At 44.2% G+C, this 15,951-nt stretch overlaps 1 long non-coding RNA gene across 3 annotated transcripts in view; it reads right to left on the bottom strand.

Moving 5' to 3' along the window:
- The window catches only part of LOC104864258, a 56,678-nt gene that overhangs the window by 23,098 nt on the left and 17,629 nt on the right, over nt 1–15,951 (bottom strand). The window contains exons 1-4 of one of the 3 annotated variants that reach the window (XR_002025453.2): nt 10,202–10,293; nt 5,349–5,430; nt 5,147–5,223; nt 3,347–3,405 (exon numbers count right to left, since the gene is read on the bottom strand). The exons of 1 other annotated variant lie outside the window; for it this stretch is intronic. This is a non-coding gene — a long non-coding RNA (uncharacterized LOC104864258). Of the gene's footprint in view, nt 1–3,346; nt 3,406–5,146; nt 5,224–5,348; nt 5,431–10,201; nt 10,294–15,951 lie in introns of those variants that run through there. One more of the 3 variants, XR_002025454.2, reaches the window with a different exon arrangement.

Raw genomic sequence — 15,951 nt, 5'->3', positions numbered from 1 at the left:
AAAAAAAAAAAAAAAAAAGAAGAAGAAGAAGAAGATTGTCTATGGAAGAGAGCAGAGAAAGTAGATGGTAAGCTAGAGGAAGAAGATAAAAATCGAGTTCTTGATTCCATTTCCCATTGCTTTTAACTGGAGACTTGAGTTTGCTTTTTATGATCATGGATCATGGAACTGATCCAACAGAGCAGGAAGTAATGGAGATATAGGAGACAAAAGAATAACTGGGGTGGGGTCCTTGAGAAGATAGGAGTGAGTACAATCTAGAGTGCTAGTTGATGTTCCTTAATGGAAGAGTATTACTTTGGAGCCCTTCAAAAGAATTCACTCCGTGCCAAACTATTCTGAGCATCCCTGGCCCTAACAGTTTCTTCCCAGCAATTATGGCAACAAAAGGAAAAATATCTTAGAAACCCACATACTTTTAAATGTTCCATGTAAGCACAGCACTACTCCACTGAGAACTAAACATTTCCTATCCACTCCCTTTACTCTGTCTGCCCCAACCCTGGGGATCCAAGTCCCCAGCCAGATAAGAGGATTCTTGACCTGAGGAAAGGACATAAGCATCTGAAAAAAAAGTAAGTGATATATCCAAATTCTGGGGACTCTAGGGCCAGAACCAGGAGCCAAAATGGACTAGAGGGTAAGCTATTAAAAAGGTTTCCTGAGAACGCTGTAACTTCCCAGTTAGAGTAGCTACCACTGGCCTTCAACATTGAATGGCCCAGCACTGGTAGTGTACACCTGTAATCCCAGCACTTGGGAGGCTGAGGCAAGAGGATCATCACAGTTTGTGGCCAGCCTGCACCACATGAGACCTTGTCTCAAAAACAAACAAAACAAAAGATTGAACTGTCCATGGCTCCACTCTGTGCCTGTAGCTTCCACAAGAACAGCTAGAAAGCTGTATAAAATACAAAATAATACACACTGTTTGAAGCCATCAAAAGCAACTAAGACTTGAGGGGCAAGATTGTGAAGAGGAGGTAAGCTTCTTCCTGTTTCTCCCTTTGGGATATTTGCTGAAGCTGAAACTATCAGAGCAAGAGGATAAAAGCCAGTGTTTGAAGAGCTCAGCAGAGGATTAGTCAGCAATGTCCCCATGCCTGGGACTCAAAAAATGGAACGGACGGGCAAAGAGTTCTGATAAACACCTCAAGCTATGGCATAGAACGACCGGAGGGCCGCGTTTTCAGCATGGAGTTGAGGCAGAAGGAGAGCAAGCCTGAGGGCCTCACCTCAGCTAAGTGTGAATTAGATTGAATAGTTCTAACTGCCTGTATTCGTGTATACCAGATGGACCTTATACACCAAGTATCAGGACATGAGGAAAAACAGACAATAGGAACCAATCCACAGGCTTTATATACAATAAATTATCACACATAGACTTGCGAAAAACTTGTTCATCATTCCAAAAAAGAAAGTGACCAACTGGAGAACTTCACCACAGAGTCAAAATTTTAAATTGATATTGAAAGTATATTATGGAATTCAAAGATCCAACAATGGAAAGGTCTCACTGATCTGTGACTGTATTTCCTCAATGTCTGTTTGGCCAGGGGTATCCCATGAAGATGAGGGGACAGGAAGATGGGAAGGGAAGGGAAGGGAAGGGAAGGCAAGGCAAGGCAAAATTGGTCCATAATTACAAGGAAGTCCAAATCCTGACTTTCTCCTCTTCCCTTTCAATACTGGATTAAAATACCCCAATCATGTGTCTTGAGCTTGAGCAATGATTTTGGAATGTATGTTCACAACAAAATAATAATCTTAGCATTCCTGCACATGACAGGTGCCAGTGAGGCAGGCAAGAGGCTTAAAGTCTTACTTCCTCCCACCTGGCTGGCATCAGCTGCCCTGTAGTAAGGTCTAAGTCCTTTATAGCCAATGCAAATCACCTTTCTACTATCCCAATGAGCAGGCACCTAACTTTGCCTGGAATCCTGTTGAATCCTGGCAGCCCACCAGTTTACAAGGCAGCTCATTTCTTTCCTCTAGATATATCTACAAACTTCTCTCCAAGGCCCTTGACCAAACCCCTACCCTGTTCTCATGGCTGTCTGGGTTATAGTCCGGCCTGTCTCTCTGCTCCATCTCTTTCCAGTCCGGACACACCAGATGTTCCCTAGGTCCTCACTATACCAGGCTCCTGTCTCCAAGGTCTTGCCTTTGCAGTCTTTTTGTGTATAGTGCTCTTATCCACCCACCCTGGGCTCACATCATAAATCCTGCTTAGCCTTTGGTACTAGTTATCATGCTGTATTTTGGGGAAGTTAGTGACTAACTTCTCTCTCCATCGCCAATCTACATTAAATGTCTCACCTATGTTTTCAGTGGCTCCTTGGAGCTCCTCCCGTTGTGACAAGTGCCACCTTGAGTTGTAGCTCCGATCACTTGTCGGCGGCGGTGTGTAGGCAAGGATCTTTGCCAGCATTAGTCATGTGAGTGAAGAGTATATGGAGTGCCTGGTGAATTCCAGGGGTGTGATAACTACTTACTAATGAGAGAATGATGAAGCAGTCACAACTATTTCTTCGAGTACAGAATTGAGAGCTCAGAGGCCTGCAATGGCTTCCAAGTCTGGAATTCCACTGACAAAAAAGTCCTTTCCTCCAGCCACTCTCTCTGTTTAAGAAAGGAAAGCACCAGGCCCTCCCAGCTGTCCTTTCTGGCTTCTCTGTGCCAGGGAGAGCTAACATCAGCCCGCAGTAGGTTCAGGGACACCAAGAGCCCATGCCACATGACCATGTTGGCGGCAGAGGCTGATCAGTGTGAGTCCACCGTCTTGCCCAGTTGGGAGACTTGCTGGCAACTTGCACGAACAGTCAGCAGAAATGCAAACTGCACTCTTCAGTAACAGGGATGCTGTGTAAAATGGGGCTTGGGGTGTTGCCCGGGGACGTACGCCTGAAGCCAAGTTCCAGATAAATAAGGCCTCAGTTCTCTCTTCCCAAGGAGAGGTTTAATATCTTGCATGCATGGCCACCGGTTCCAAGGACAGCATTTCCTAACTCCTGTGGGATTCCATTTCATCTGTGCTTGGCCCCATAGTGACCAAAACAAGTTTAGAATAAGTGGCCTGCTTTCAGGCCTGGGACTCTAAATAGGCTGAATGATGTAGTAAATGGAAGAAACTTATCCTGAGAGACATGAGGCCAATAACTAACCCATAATGCAACCCTGAGGATGATCCTGCCCTCTCTCAGCCTGTTTCCAGACCCGTGAAATGAAGGTCTTTATCAATGAATGGTCTCCCGGCTCTGCCAACCTCAAATTCTTCAATGAATTTAATTGTGGCCCCTGACCACCTAGAGGAGTCCTGACAGTATGAATACTTCCATCTTACCATGCATTGCAGTTATTTTATGTTGTTCTTTAACAGCTGAATTGAGCCTTCAAACAAACCTGTAAGATCAATTAGGGGACACATAGAATAAGCTATTTAATTTATGTCTCTCAGGGGGATATAAAACATTTGGCTCATAAGCTTTTAAGACAGGGTCACAGAACATAAAACTATATTTAATAAGTACGGTGTTCTAAAAATATCCTTTTCTGAGACGGATTGATGAAATTAAAAGAGCAACAGTTTAAAGATCAGGAAGGCAGACACTGGCCTGCTCTGTCCCAACTTCAATCAAGTGGCCTTGGGCAGGCCACTCCTCTCCTGACTTCGATCTTACTCTCTGTACAGTGTCATCTCTAAGTTATGTTTGGTGCTGCTGGTTTTCAAATTCAGAATAAATCTTCCTAACGCTGTGTGGAGGTTCACTTGGTAGGCTTGGGTGAGGTTTTGTTTGTTTTGCTTTGTCCTATTATTTGATTATCCTGCCGCTGCCAGTGCAATCCACACCAAAGGCAGACAGTGGGCCAAGACATATTGCCATCAGTCAGGCCAGACGCCTGACATCTCAGTAAGTGGGGCAGGCGCTCATTTCTATTAAAGCGTCGGGAGGCCACTGCTGAGGAGGGCTTGCAGAACGTTCAGACCCCCTGTTGCTCCACCTGAAATCGGACAGCTGATTCAACATCCCTCTCACCTCCCCTGACTGGCTGCAATTCCACTTTCCAGACCAGAGATGGACCCAAGATAGTCTGAGATCTGGATGGCATCTCCCCAAATACGTAGGAAGAAAGTCATCATTCATTGCTCCACTTCCAAAGCCCCATGAGTGGAAAATCAGACCCCCAGGTATGTGTGTTTTTGAGGCTAAGCCTGCCAGATTCTGAGGTTCACGAGCTTTAAATGAGGATCCTGACAAGTGAGGCTAGACAAGGCCTCCTGCACCCTGCACCCAGCAAGTGGAAAATCATTGTCAGGATCACCGGAAAGGGGTTTCTTTGAAAACGGGGAGTTTGACTGGGAAGAAGTTGGAAGAAGTTAAAGAGGCAGAAGAGTAAACAATGAATAACTGTAGAGAAAGAAAATAGGCACATTGAACACTTAGAATACCTAAAATGAGTTTCTCAAGAGAATAACAGATTCAATGTCCAAATAAGTTTGGGCATTGCTGACTACTTTAACTCCCCTCTTAAGATTTATAGTCTGCAATAGCTATTAAAATCCTCATAAATTTCTGTGGTTGAAAGCAAAAGAAAATGATTTAAGTTTCACCTTATCCCAGGCAAAATTTTTATCATAGAATCCAGTTCTCTTGCAGTGCTTATTAACATTTCTGGGATATAGTCAGAAAATTGGGCTGCAAGAATCCAGGGAAAAGGGGAAAAGAAAAAAATATGTGCAAAGGAAAAACATGGAAACAACAGGTCCATTTGTAAAATGGAAAGGGTGGAGGGGCTGAAGGGAGGGCAGGGGAATGGGGAAAAATAAGAACCAAGATAAGTTATGTAAAGGTACAAGAGCTCAATGATGACTGTAACTGTACTGTATACCTAAAATGTAGCAATAAACTTAATGAAGATTAAAAAAAAAAAAGAATCCAATTTGTTGGACCAGAGAAGGGCATAGGGTCCCTGTTTCCAAAAAGCTGACAAAAGAGTGGGACAGGACATGTAGGTGCTGAATTTAATGAGACTAGAAAACAGCTAGTGATAATACAAGAGGATCGCTAATCTCCAGGTCAGCAGAACAGACAGAAGATATTGGGCATTCATCAGCTTATCCAAGAGTTGCTGAGGAACCTACGATATAGACATTAGGCTGGGCTCAAGATATGCAGGTAGGCCAGCCAGATCAACCTCTTCATCTCTGTAGCTTGATTTCTAGTGAGAAGAAAGAAAGACAAAAAATAAATGTACACATAGGTAAAGAGAAAATGCAAGTCATAGAAAGGACCCTAGGAAAAAAAATGAGTGCAATTCTCTAATAAAGTAATGGAACACCTTACGATCTAGAGTCAAGAGTCATGGCCTCTCCAAGGAATGCTGTTTCAGTTTCAACTTGAATGATGAGAAGCAAACATGCCACAGCTAGGGAAAACAATCAAAACACACTTCACTGAGTAAACTGAGAGTAAGAGCTGACAGGGTTAGAGAGGGAGAAGGGGGTATTCTATTCTATTCTTCTTTTTTTTTTTTTGGTGGTAATGGGGATTGAACTTGGGACCTTTGTGTATGCAAGGCAGGTGACAAAACCACTGAGTTAAATCCCCAGCTTGTATCATTTCTTAATTTAAGAAGTGTCACATGAGACTCATGAGCTATTAACTTAAGGATGCAACAGCAAGCAAGCCAGCAGGCTTTGGCTTTTCTAGAGCATTCAAAGGGGAAGATGCCAAAGCAGGTAGAGAATGCCACAGTACATTCAATCTGGTGAGTCCCTGGAATAAAAAATTAATTTCACATAGGAACAATGCTATGAAAAAAAGGTAGGGTAATGTGATGGGGGAGGGTCAGAGCATGGTGAAGATACAGTGTTAGAAGGTGACCTAAGAAGGCTTCTCTGAGCATTTCATAGTTGAACTGACATCAAAATGGCAAAAGGGAGAGGACTATATGAAAAGCTGTGTGGAAAATATATATCTTTGAGAGAAGAGGTGCCAGAGCCCTGAGTTGGGGAAGGAGCCCATGTTCCGGGAACCCACAGAAGATTTCTAAGTGAAGGGGCAAGCATGACAAATGACAGAGAGGGAAGAAATTTAGAGTTTAGCGACACTCAGCTCAAATAGAACCCTCAAGAATGAAAGTAGAGTGTGAAGAGTTTGGAAAAGTAACTGTGTCCATGTTTCAGAGGAATTAAAATGTCAGGGTAAAAATTCTCACCTTATTTTTCAATATCACATACAAGACACTGTTCCCAAGCACAGCCCACTCTTGCTGAGATTATTAGCCTACAAAATGCTGGAGATGGTAAGGAACGCACATGGTTTGTGAATAGCTATCATTAACACTTCAATAAGGCTGATATAATAAAAATTGTTTCTTCTCCCCCATATCTATCCTTACTTCTTCAGTAATGTGCCCACCACATTTTAGGTTGGAATGGGACTACATTTCCCAGGAGTCTCTGTAGGGAGGCTCTACCATATACTAAGATCCTACTGGTGAGATATAAGCAAATGTAATAAAGTCAAATTCTGGTATCCTTAAGGGGAATATCCCTTCTTTCCCTCCTCCCTGCTACTGTCCAAACTGTGGATGTAATTCTTAGATTGCCATCCTGGATGGGGAGGACATGAACTCCTTCTAGAAGTGGTAGAGAGTTGGAAGAAGCCTGGATCCCACTGTGGAGACTCCATACTATCCACAAACCACTTCCATGGAGAGTTTGAGCCACTGTTTCTTTGTGTTTTTGTTATTCACAGCCCAAACTGGATGCTAACTACTACAGCCACTTGTGACAAGTTGTAGCCATGAAAAAGACCAGTTATTAAATGTGAGTGAAAATGTGCATTTTTATAAAGATAGCCTTGAGTCCGTTCTATATATGCTTTTATGTTTTAATGCAAATATTCTTCCAACATCAGTATTTTAAAATCTTTTTAAACCACAGTTCACAGCAGGTCTTAACATCACTTGGGTCATGATCCTAAGGTAAAAAATCCCACATGAAATTCAGCTGGATAAGCAGCTGTTCTCCAGATTAATTGAAACTGAGGTCCAATTATAAGCCATGTGATTCCCATCAGAAAAACAATATGGCCTGTGGATTAATGTTGGTTTTTCATAAGGTTAAACATGATTTTCACCATTGACCCAACAATTCTACTACTAGGTATTTACCCAGAGGAAATGAAAATATTTGTCCAAAGATTTGTACATGAATGTTCAGAGAACTTCAGTCAAGTAGCCAAAAACTGGATAGATCCCAGACAGATGTCCATCAACAAGAGAACAAATAAGCAAACTGTGCTACATGCAATGGAGTGCTTCCCGGCAATTAAAAGGATATTTAATTTTGGTATACACAAACTGTGTGTGAATCCCAAACAATATGTCAGTAAAAGCAGCCAGGCATCAAGAAGAACCCAGACAATATTCTAGAAGAATTTAACCAGTTTGTAGTAACAGAACAAATCAACTGTTGCCTGTGGCTGAAGGTGGATGTGGGAAATAACAGCAGAGGGACACAAATGACCTTTCTAGAGTAATAAAGTTGTTCTATACTTTAATTAGGGTGGTAATTTAACAAATATATACCTTTATAAAAAATCATCAAATTACACAATGAAAATAAGTCTACTTTTTATGTATTATATATTTCAATAAATTGTTTTTTAATTTTAAAAATTATCAAGCTGAATAAGGAAAAATAATATAGAGAAATAAAAGAAACAGTAACTTGAAGTGTGAGTCCCAATTTAATGTCAGAGGGCAGATGTTCTGAATGGCAGGTGTATTTTTAAAAATAAGCTGTTTCTCACATGAGTATACTGGATAGCTATGCTCCAGGAAGAAACAGGAGGAATTGATTTCCCAAAAAGGCAACTCCAGGAGCTGTCAGAGTAGAAGGAAGCCAAGAGGAGAGGCACTGATGGTGAATGAAACGCTCTACACAGTGTTTCTCAGTGATCTCTAAAGGAGCAGGTGCTTTTTGTTGCTGTCTGTAAAGCTATCTTTTAAAATCACATCTCCTTGAGATAACAGAAGGGACAAATTGCTATGAAGTTCAATTTTTTTCTCTGTGTGTGTGCCACCCCCAACGCACACCACTGACAAACATGGACAGATTGGCACAGGTACCTTAGAGCTCACTGCCGGTGCTACTGCCCTGCATTTCCCAAAACTCCCTGTGGTGCACTTCGAAAGAGACTGAGATTCTGTGTAAGTAAAGAGACATAAGAGCTGTAGGCCACCAGGCCGCGGATACAAATGGGGCCCTGTTTCTACAAAGAAAATGGTAAAATCTCAAGAAATGTGCTCATGAAGATTTCAGGGGCATGGTCACCCAAACGCGGCTTCAGAAGGAGTCATCTGGAAGAATGCACAAGATGGTGAGGAAGCATGGACCTGAATCTCAGGCACTGATGAGCAGGTTGTTGACAACCAACCAGGCAGGAGATGGCTGGGATTTGAACCAGGATGGAAGCTGTAAAGCTGAAGGGTAGAGGGCAGAGGTTAAGGAAGAGCACTATTAATAGTGACCAGTGACTGATGGTGAGGGGCTGGAGCTGGAGGCTTGGGACTGAGGATCTGATGTAGGAAGAGGTGGGTGCGCTGAGGAATGAAGGATGGAGGGTGTGGGCCTCCTCTCCTCTGGGAGGTAGGAAGTCAGATCTTGGGTGTGCCAGCACTCCCTTGCTCCCTTAGCCTGGCAGCCTCCCGGGGACTGACCCTGCCTGCCTGGCCTCCTGCCCGGTGATCTCTCACCCACTGCCGCCCACAGTGTCACTCACAATGGGTGACGGAGAGAGACAAACAGAAGGGGTGCTTTAGTACATGCCATTTCCCGTGCCTGGTGTGCCAGCTTCCTCCCACCCAGACTCCACCTGTAACTCCTCCTCATCTTCTAGGCTCAGCTCAGATGTCACCCCAGGCAGAAGGAATCAGCTGCTCCCTTAAATTCCAGGGTGCACACATGTTGTCACAGCATACATCACGTCCCAGGGCAGCTGCTCCTAAGTCTCTCTGCCCAACCACATGGCTGGATCACCATAGGCATCACAGCCAACTTCTGTTTCACTACCCTTTAGCATAGTGCCTGATGCAAGGAGCATAGTCCCTGTGCTCAGGAAGCCACATAAGTAAATGAACAGAGAGCACACCCAAAGAAGGACAAAGACAGGCAGGGAGGTCAGTGACACAGGCTCAACAGGTGTGTAGAGGTAAATGGGAGCAGAGGTTATAGGACTTTTGCTTTTCTCTGACCTGCTATATATCTATGTTGATGATTACTTGAAACTTTGAATGTCTTCAACTCTAACATTTTGGAGACCCTTCTAAATTTAAAAAAAAACAACTGGCAGCTTAGCTCATCAGGGTAGGAATTTTTCTCTGGCTTTAATCAGCATTGGCCAGAAAAGTCTCACCCTTGACATTGCATTAAGGTTAGAAATGACCAACAAACTGGGAAGTTACCACCTTTGGTGTGAGAATAAGAATCATAAGAGAAGCTTGACTTACTGGCATCACTACAGAATAAGGAGGAATTATCACAGACCTGGAGATGGAAGCCCAGGTCACTGTGGGGTTTTCCACTCTCAGGGCCTGGGTCTGTGGCTCTGTCTGCTCTGATGGATTCATGCTCTACTCTGGAGGACAATAGTGTTTGAGGATCACCTTCTCCTAGCACCCTTCAGCGAGAATGACCACAGTGATCTCCCTCTCTTTCTTTCTTTCTTTCTTCCTTTATCTTTCTTCTTTTTGTTATTGTTGTTGTTGTTTTTAAAAACCATCTCACTGTGTAATCCAGGCCTTAAACTCACTATGGAACCCAGGATATCCTTAAATTCACAGTAATCCCCCTGCCTCAGCCTCTCAGGTGCTAGGATTTCAGGCATGCACCGCCACATCCACAGTGATTTTTTTTAATTTGGAGCAAAGGCTTCTACAGCACAGAGGAAAAAGGGATTGGGACACTAAAGAAAAGTTACTAAGGAATTTTCTGTTGGAAGCAAAAACTCCTGGATATGAGGGTTTCAGTACTACACCAAAAAATTGATTATTGACCGGACTACTTGGACCTTAGATCCATTCCCCAGACCCTTTTATAAAATAAAGTCCCAGAGAGGGCAAGTCACTTGGACAAGTTTTCACAGAAGCCAGTGGCAAAGCTGCCCCTGGAGCCAAATCTTCAACTCACCCAGCAGGGAAGGTCCTTTCTCTTGGGGACATTTTCTCTCAGCATCTAAATGTTTGCCTTCAGTTCCATGATTATAGGTACTTCTTTAGTACCATCCTAAAACAAGGGATTTAACTAGTAAACATGAGGGACACCAGTGTTGTCCTGGTTACATGGGTGGGAGAAGGTCCAGGTGAGGAGTCTTGGGTGGGGGCTGTGGTTTGCACTGCAGTCCCTCCTGTCCTACCACTGCAGGCAATGTCTCTGAGCTCTCCTGACTCACTCTCCAGCAGCCTCTGGAATCTGTGTAGGTAAGGAATGCTCACTCTTAAACATGCACCAGCAAGGCTGCTTCTCTCCAGCCTCCTTTAGCTCCACACTGACACAGCAAAGGCCTGCATAAACAAAGGGGATGAAAGCCTTGTCCTGTGGCATCTGCTCACCCACAGATAGCACTTCTAGCCTTCTTCCTCTCCTTCCTCAGTAATTCCTCAGTAAGTCAGCGTATGATCCCTCCCCAACTCAGCTAGAATCAATGGTTGGAGTGAGGCCCTGGGGTGAGACAGCCCAGGTGTGTGGAAATGGGTGCTTCCTGAAGGATGATAAGATGGGGAGATAGATCCATAGCTACACCTCCCATGGACTTTCATCACAGAAAACAAGCAAACTTTTATCTTGCCTCTCCTGAGTCCCGGGCTGTCTCTTTACAAATGTTCTCTCTTCTCCTCCTCTTGCCTGAATTCACTCGGAATGTCACATTCCAGCCTTTCTGGGATGACTATGTCACAGTGGCAGCCATTGTAATGCCTCACATGGCAGAATATGGCATCTGTGAGTGAGTGAGACAGGAATGCCAGCTGACAGAGCCCAAAGCCTGCCTTACGCTTTATCACGGGGTCACAGGGCCTGGACCATTCGATGATGTCTCAAGCATCTCGGAGGCTGAATGAGCAGCAGGCTGTCCGGTTGCTTAAAGGATCAAAATGGTGAAATGGGACTCTGATTGTGATTATTCTACTTTCATTAGCTTCTCTTTATACAGTCCTTTCATGGCCATGCTACCAGTTGATTCTTACAATAAATATCCCTGTGAGGAAAGCAAGGCTGGTCAAGTTCAGAGAGCAGAAATGATGAAAGTTGCGTGCCTGATGCAGGGCACGCAGGACCAGAAGCTGAGCTGTTGGACATTCTTGAGTGTTTTTCCCACTGTACTGTACCATCTTCTCCCAGAGGTGCACTGGTTGGTTAACCTGTCACATGGATGAACTAACACACAGGCGCTTTAACAAAAGGTTGAGGTCAAGATATATCACTTAGCAGTCAGTGGCCATGTTGTGTCCTAGCTCTGCCCTCTGTGATGTTGACCAAATGGTGCTACTTAAACCCTCAGACCCTCATGTGACAATAATGCCTAATTATGGGAATAATAATAATAATAATAATAATACCTAAATTGTAGATCTTCAGGTGAGAGGAACAGTAAGGTCTGAAAGAATCAAAGCTGTGCAATCAGTAGACCTGGACTCAAGCTCCCAGTTGGTTACTTGGAGCTACGTGACCTCATCACACTTCTGAGTTTCAGTTTCCTCATCTGTGAAGGCTGTGAGTGTGAAATATAATAACATAGGCAAAGTAGCTTATCACAGTACCTGACACAAAATAGGCACTTAATAAATGTTTGCTCGATGATGAACTAAAATGATTGCTGAGGTGGGGATGTAAGAGAAAGTCTGCCTAACTCCAGAGCTGAAGCTTGTAATTTTATGAAATCCTAGGTCCCCAAACTGCCAAACATCCCTCCCCCATAAGTAATTGGGTGAAAGGCTTTTTTGCAATTGCTGGATGGTTATTTTTGAAGCCCTTTCCAATCCTCAAGCATCCACACCGCTCACCTACATTCTTGTGTAAAGGACTTTGAAGAGGAGGAATTGGGAAGGGAGTACAACGCCCTTCCTAGAGTTACAACTCTACACAACAGAACAAGATAGCTCAAAAAATACTGCAGTGTACCTGACCCTGCTCTATAACTGAGGTTTCTTTCTGCAGGACTTGGAATTGAGACAGGCCAAAGCAGGAACGGATCATAAAGAGATGCTGCTCTATGAGAATTTTGAGGATCGCAGAGCTGAAGCAACTTACTCAAGGCATCACAGCCAGGTAGGGGCAAAGCCAGAACTGGACCCCAAGTGTTCTGACTTCGAGCCTCAGCTTCTCTGCCGCTGACTCCCTAACTGCATGAGCTTCCAAAGCCATTGGGCACAGAGACAGTTCAGTACTAAACATTCAAGGTCTGCAAGGGCCCTTTAGGGGCCACATATCAGGGAGAAAAACAGAATGCAGGAAGCTTAGGAAATGGCAGGAGATGATGTTCCCTCCTTAGAGGACCAGAACTGAAATGTGGAGTGTCCCAGAGGAGGAGGGTTTTATTTCAATGTTTAGCAGAAAAAAAACTTCAGTCTGAGCCTGTGTTATTGGGTGGTGAGGTCTGGCTTTTAATCTGGTTCAGGTGATGCTGGAATTCTTCATTAGGCAAACTTCGGTTCCTTCCTTCTAGCTATGTCATCACTCCAGCTAGAGCAAGCTCAGTACTAAAAGTATGAAACAGTAAATAAAGGAAAGAACAGGTAGAGAGCCTGCCCTCAGGGAGTACCCAGTCTGGTGAAGGGAAACAGGCTTGTTAAGAAGTTACCACTGCTCAATTTGTTAGGTGCAAGGGCAGGCAAATACACCGGGACCCCTGAGAACCCCAGCCTAAGGGCAGTGCAACAAGGTGGCTGTTTATGATCATGAATTACACAGCAAGGTAGGCCTGAGATTAAGTCCTTGATCCTTCATTTAAGTAGCTTGGTCCCCTGGACAAGTTCATTCATTTTCTGAGCTTCTGACTTTTATCACTCTTGGATGCTGTTAGCAAATAGCCCACTCTTCATCCCACAGAATGCAGTCTGCTCCAGCACATGGCCTGCTATACTTAAGGGCTGTGTAAATGAAGCCACCTAGAGACTGATCTGGGGAAGCAGGGATGGGACAGTGAGTAGGAAGTGGTCATCTCAGGACGAGACTTTGGACAGAAGCAAGAAGGGGTGAACTTGCACCTGCGTCCTCATGCTCCAAGAAGTGAGCACTCTGCTAAGACAGAGGAACCCAAGACAGAAGCTGTAGGCACAAGAAGTGTCAGAAACAAAGATGATTAGCGCAGATACAAGCACAAGGAATTCATTCATTGCAGTGTTGTTTGTAGTAAAAATAAATGAGTACATCCATGAATATGCAAGGAAATAAATAAAAGCAACCTCAATTTTATCAAAAGGAGATCAGATAAAGAAATTATATGGTGGTATAACGGATTACTAAGTGGCATTCTTTAATGAGGACATAGAGTTTCACGAGGAGGCATCTGAAGCATAGTATTTAAGAAAACGCCAGTTACAGAAGAGTGTGTCGAAATGATCCCAGATTCATAAATCCTTAAGCCACAATATTGGGGAAATTTTTACCGAACCATTTATAGTGGTGGTCTCAGGAATGGCATTAGGGGAGAAGAGCGTAGATGATATTTCACTTTCTACTCTATATGTTTCTTTAGGGTTTCAATTCTCTGTAACAACCTGTATTTTTAATATTAATTTTTATAATCCAAATTTTATTAAATTTTAATGCCCTGAAGAACTTTAATAAGATTTTTCTTAAAAGATGCTGTTGGAATAGGGAAGGGTGGAGGGGAAGCGAGGGAAGGGGTATGGGGAAAAATAGAACCAAGATCTGACAGGTAAGGATACAAGATCCCAGTGATAAACGTATGTGTACTGTATACTTAAAAAGTGCTGATAAACTCAGTGCGAGCAAAAAAAGGTGCTGTTGGAAGATCGCTGGTTATCTATATAAAAAAAAGCAGGGTCGGGGGCAGAGTGGTGGCAGGAGGTAACCAAGGAGCGAAGTGAGTCGTGAGTCTGCTTGTCCGGTGAGGGGTGTCAGATGGAGGAGAAGTAGTGAGGGAAGGAAAGAACTGAGGACTTCTGCGAAAATCCTCAAGGGAGGTCCAGGGAGAAATACAGGAAGGATAAAAATCGGTAGAGGACACATTCAGAAGGGAAGGGCAGGGAGGAAGGGAGGGAGGGAGGGAGAAAATAAGAGAAGAAGGGACTGGAAGAACGGGAGGGAAGGAGGTGGTTGATGGCTGACGATCCTGCGAGTCCTGAGGAAGGGCAGGAGGTGGCGGCTGTCTGAAGTGAGGTGAGCTGGGAGGGCTGGTGGTGAGCTAGGGCTGGAGGCCGGGAGAGACCAGAAGACGCGATCTCTGACGGGAGCTCCTCCTCCCCCTCACTCACCCCCAACTAAGCCCCTCCCAGCTAGCGGAGGCCGGCAGCCCTGCCATTCCTGGACTCCCACCCCAGGTTTCCCGGCTCCTCGTGCCAACCACCCTTGGGGCTCTCCAGGGCAACTCTTTGTTTTCTGTGACATCCCTGGGGATGTGAAGGTGAGGAAGGGCAGGAGGGTGGGGCCCTGTGGCCGTAGCTACTAACAATGCTGCTTCCGGGTATTTTGTCCCTGGTGGAATGGGATTTTTCTGTCGCTGAGGGCGGGCGAATGAGTGACAGTTTGTTCATTTGGTACAGCATGCTCAGAATGTCTGCAGGTCCTCGGAGCTAAGGGTCTTTCCTCAGATCCAGGCGCAGCTGAAGATTATCGGACCATGGGTCTTTGTTTTTCTGTCCTTATCAATGATGCTTTTATCTCTGCTGAAGTCATCTTCAGCAAAAGGTACTTGGAATGTGGAAGGAGAAAGAAAAGAAGGATGAAAATGAGAATCAAGAAGGGGAAAGTGAGTTTCTAATTCTCAGGAGGAGGTAAAGAGGGGGCAGGTGATAAAACAGGATGAGTTTCCTGGATCCAGGTGGGAGGATTTCAAGTCCTGGGTGCAAAACTTTAGTGAATTTCTTTAGGTAATAAGATGTGGTGAGAACCTAAGGTTTCAGCCCCTCCGGACCAATCCATTGTCTTCCTACCTGTCGGCTGGCTCAGGAGAGGGATGGATGGACACACACACAGTCCTTCCCCAGTGCCGCCCAAACTTCTAAGTCAGACATGTGAGCGGGAGGAGCATCATCCCCATCTGAGGAGGGGGACAGGAAAGCCCTATTGGGCTGGACACAGATGAGACTCTGAAGGCTCTGGGCCAACTGCACCAAGAAGAAAAGACCCTGAAGCCTTGGTATCTAAGAGTAACAGAGCTAGAAAGAGTCTGAGAAATTTCTGAGGCAGAATCCAGCTCTTTCCTCTCTCTATCTCTGTAGCACTCTCTGCAGATAGCATAGTGCATTGTAATTTACTGTCCAGTATTTCTAAAAATATATATATTTTATCCTCTGTCGCAAATGAAAGCATGACACCTAGCAGTGGATAGGTTTAGGGAATATTTGTGTTTGCCCTTCAACCTCATTTTACCAATGGGGAAAAATATTCTGAAAAACTAAAGAGACATCTTATGCTACTATGTTGCGCAAACTCATGAAACTCTGGCCAGAGGTTTGATTCCACCTGCAGTGGTCAGGTGAAAACATGAAAGCATCCCGCAGCAAGATGGAGACACATCAATTCTAACATACAGTGCATTCCATAGAGGATTAGCCTGGAAGCTACATAGTGGAAATAGCTTTCTTAAAAAAGACATTTTTAAGAGTATCTGACTAAGGAGTCCAAGTCCCAAGAAGATACTCTAATCTCAATCTATATAGTGTATGAGTTACTGTTCTTTTTTTTTTTTTTTTTTT

This window comes from Fukomys damarensis, unplaced genomic scaffold (assembly GCF_012274545.1).
Source record: "Fukomys damarensis isolate Sample0158 unplaced genomic scaffold, DMR_v1.0_HiC HiC_scaffold_3, whole genome shotgun sequence".
NCBI lineage: Eukaryota > Metazoa > Chordata > Mammalia > Rodentia > Bathyergidae > Fukomys > Fukomys damarensis.
The sequence above is the reverse complement of the archived record's forward strand: the minus strand, read 5'-3'. Positions and strand labels throughout refer to the sequence as shown.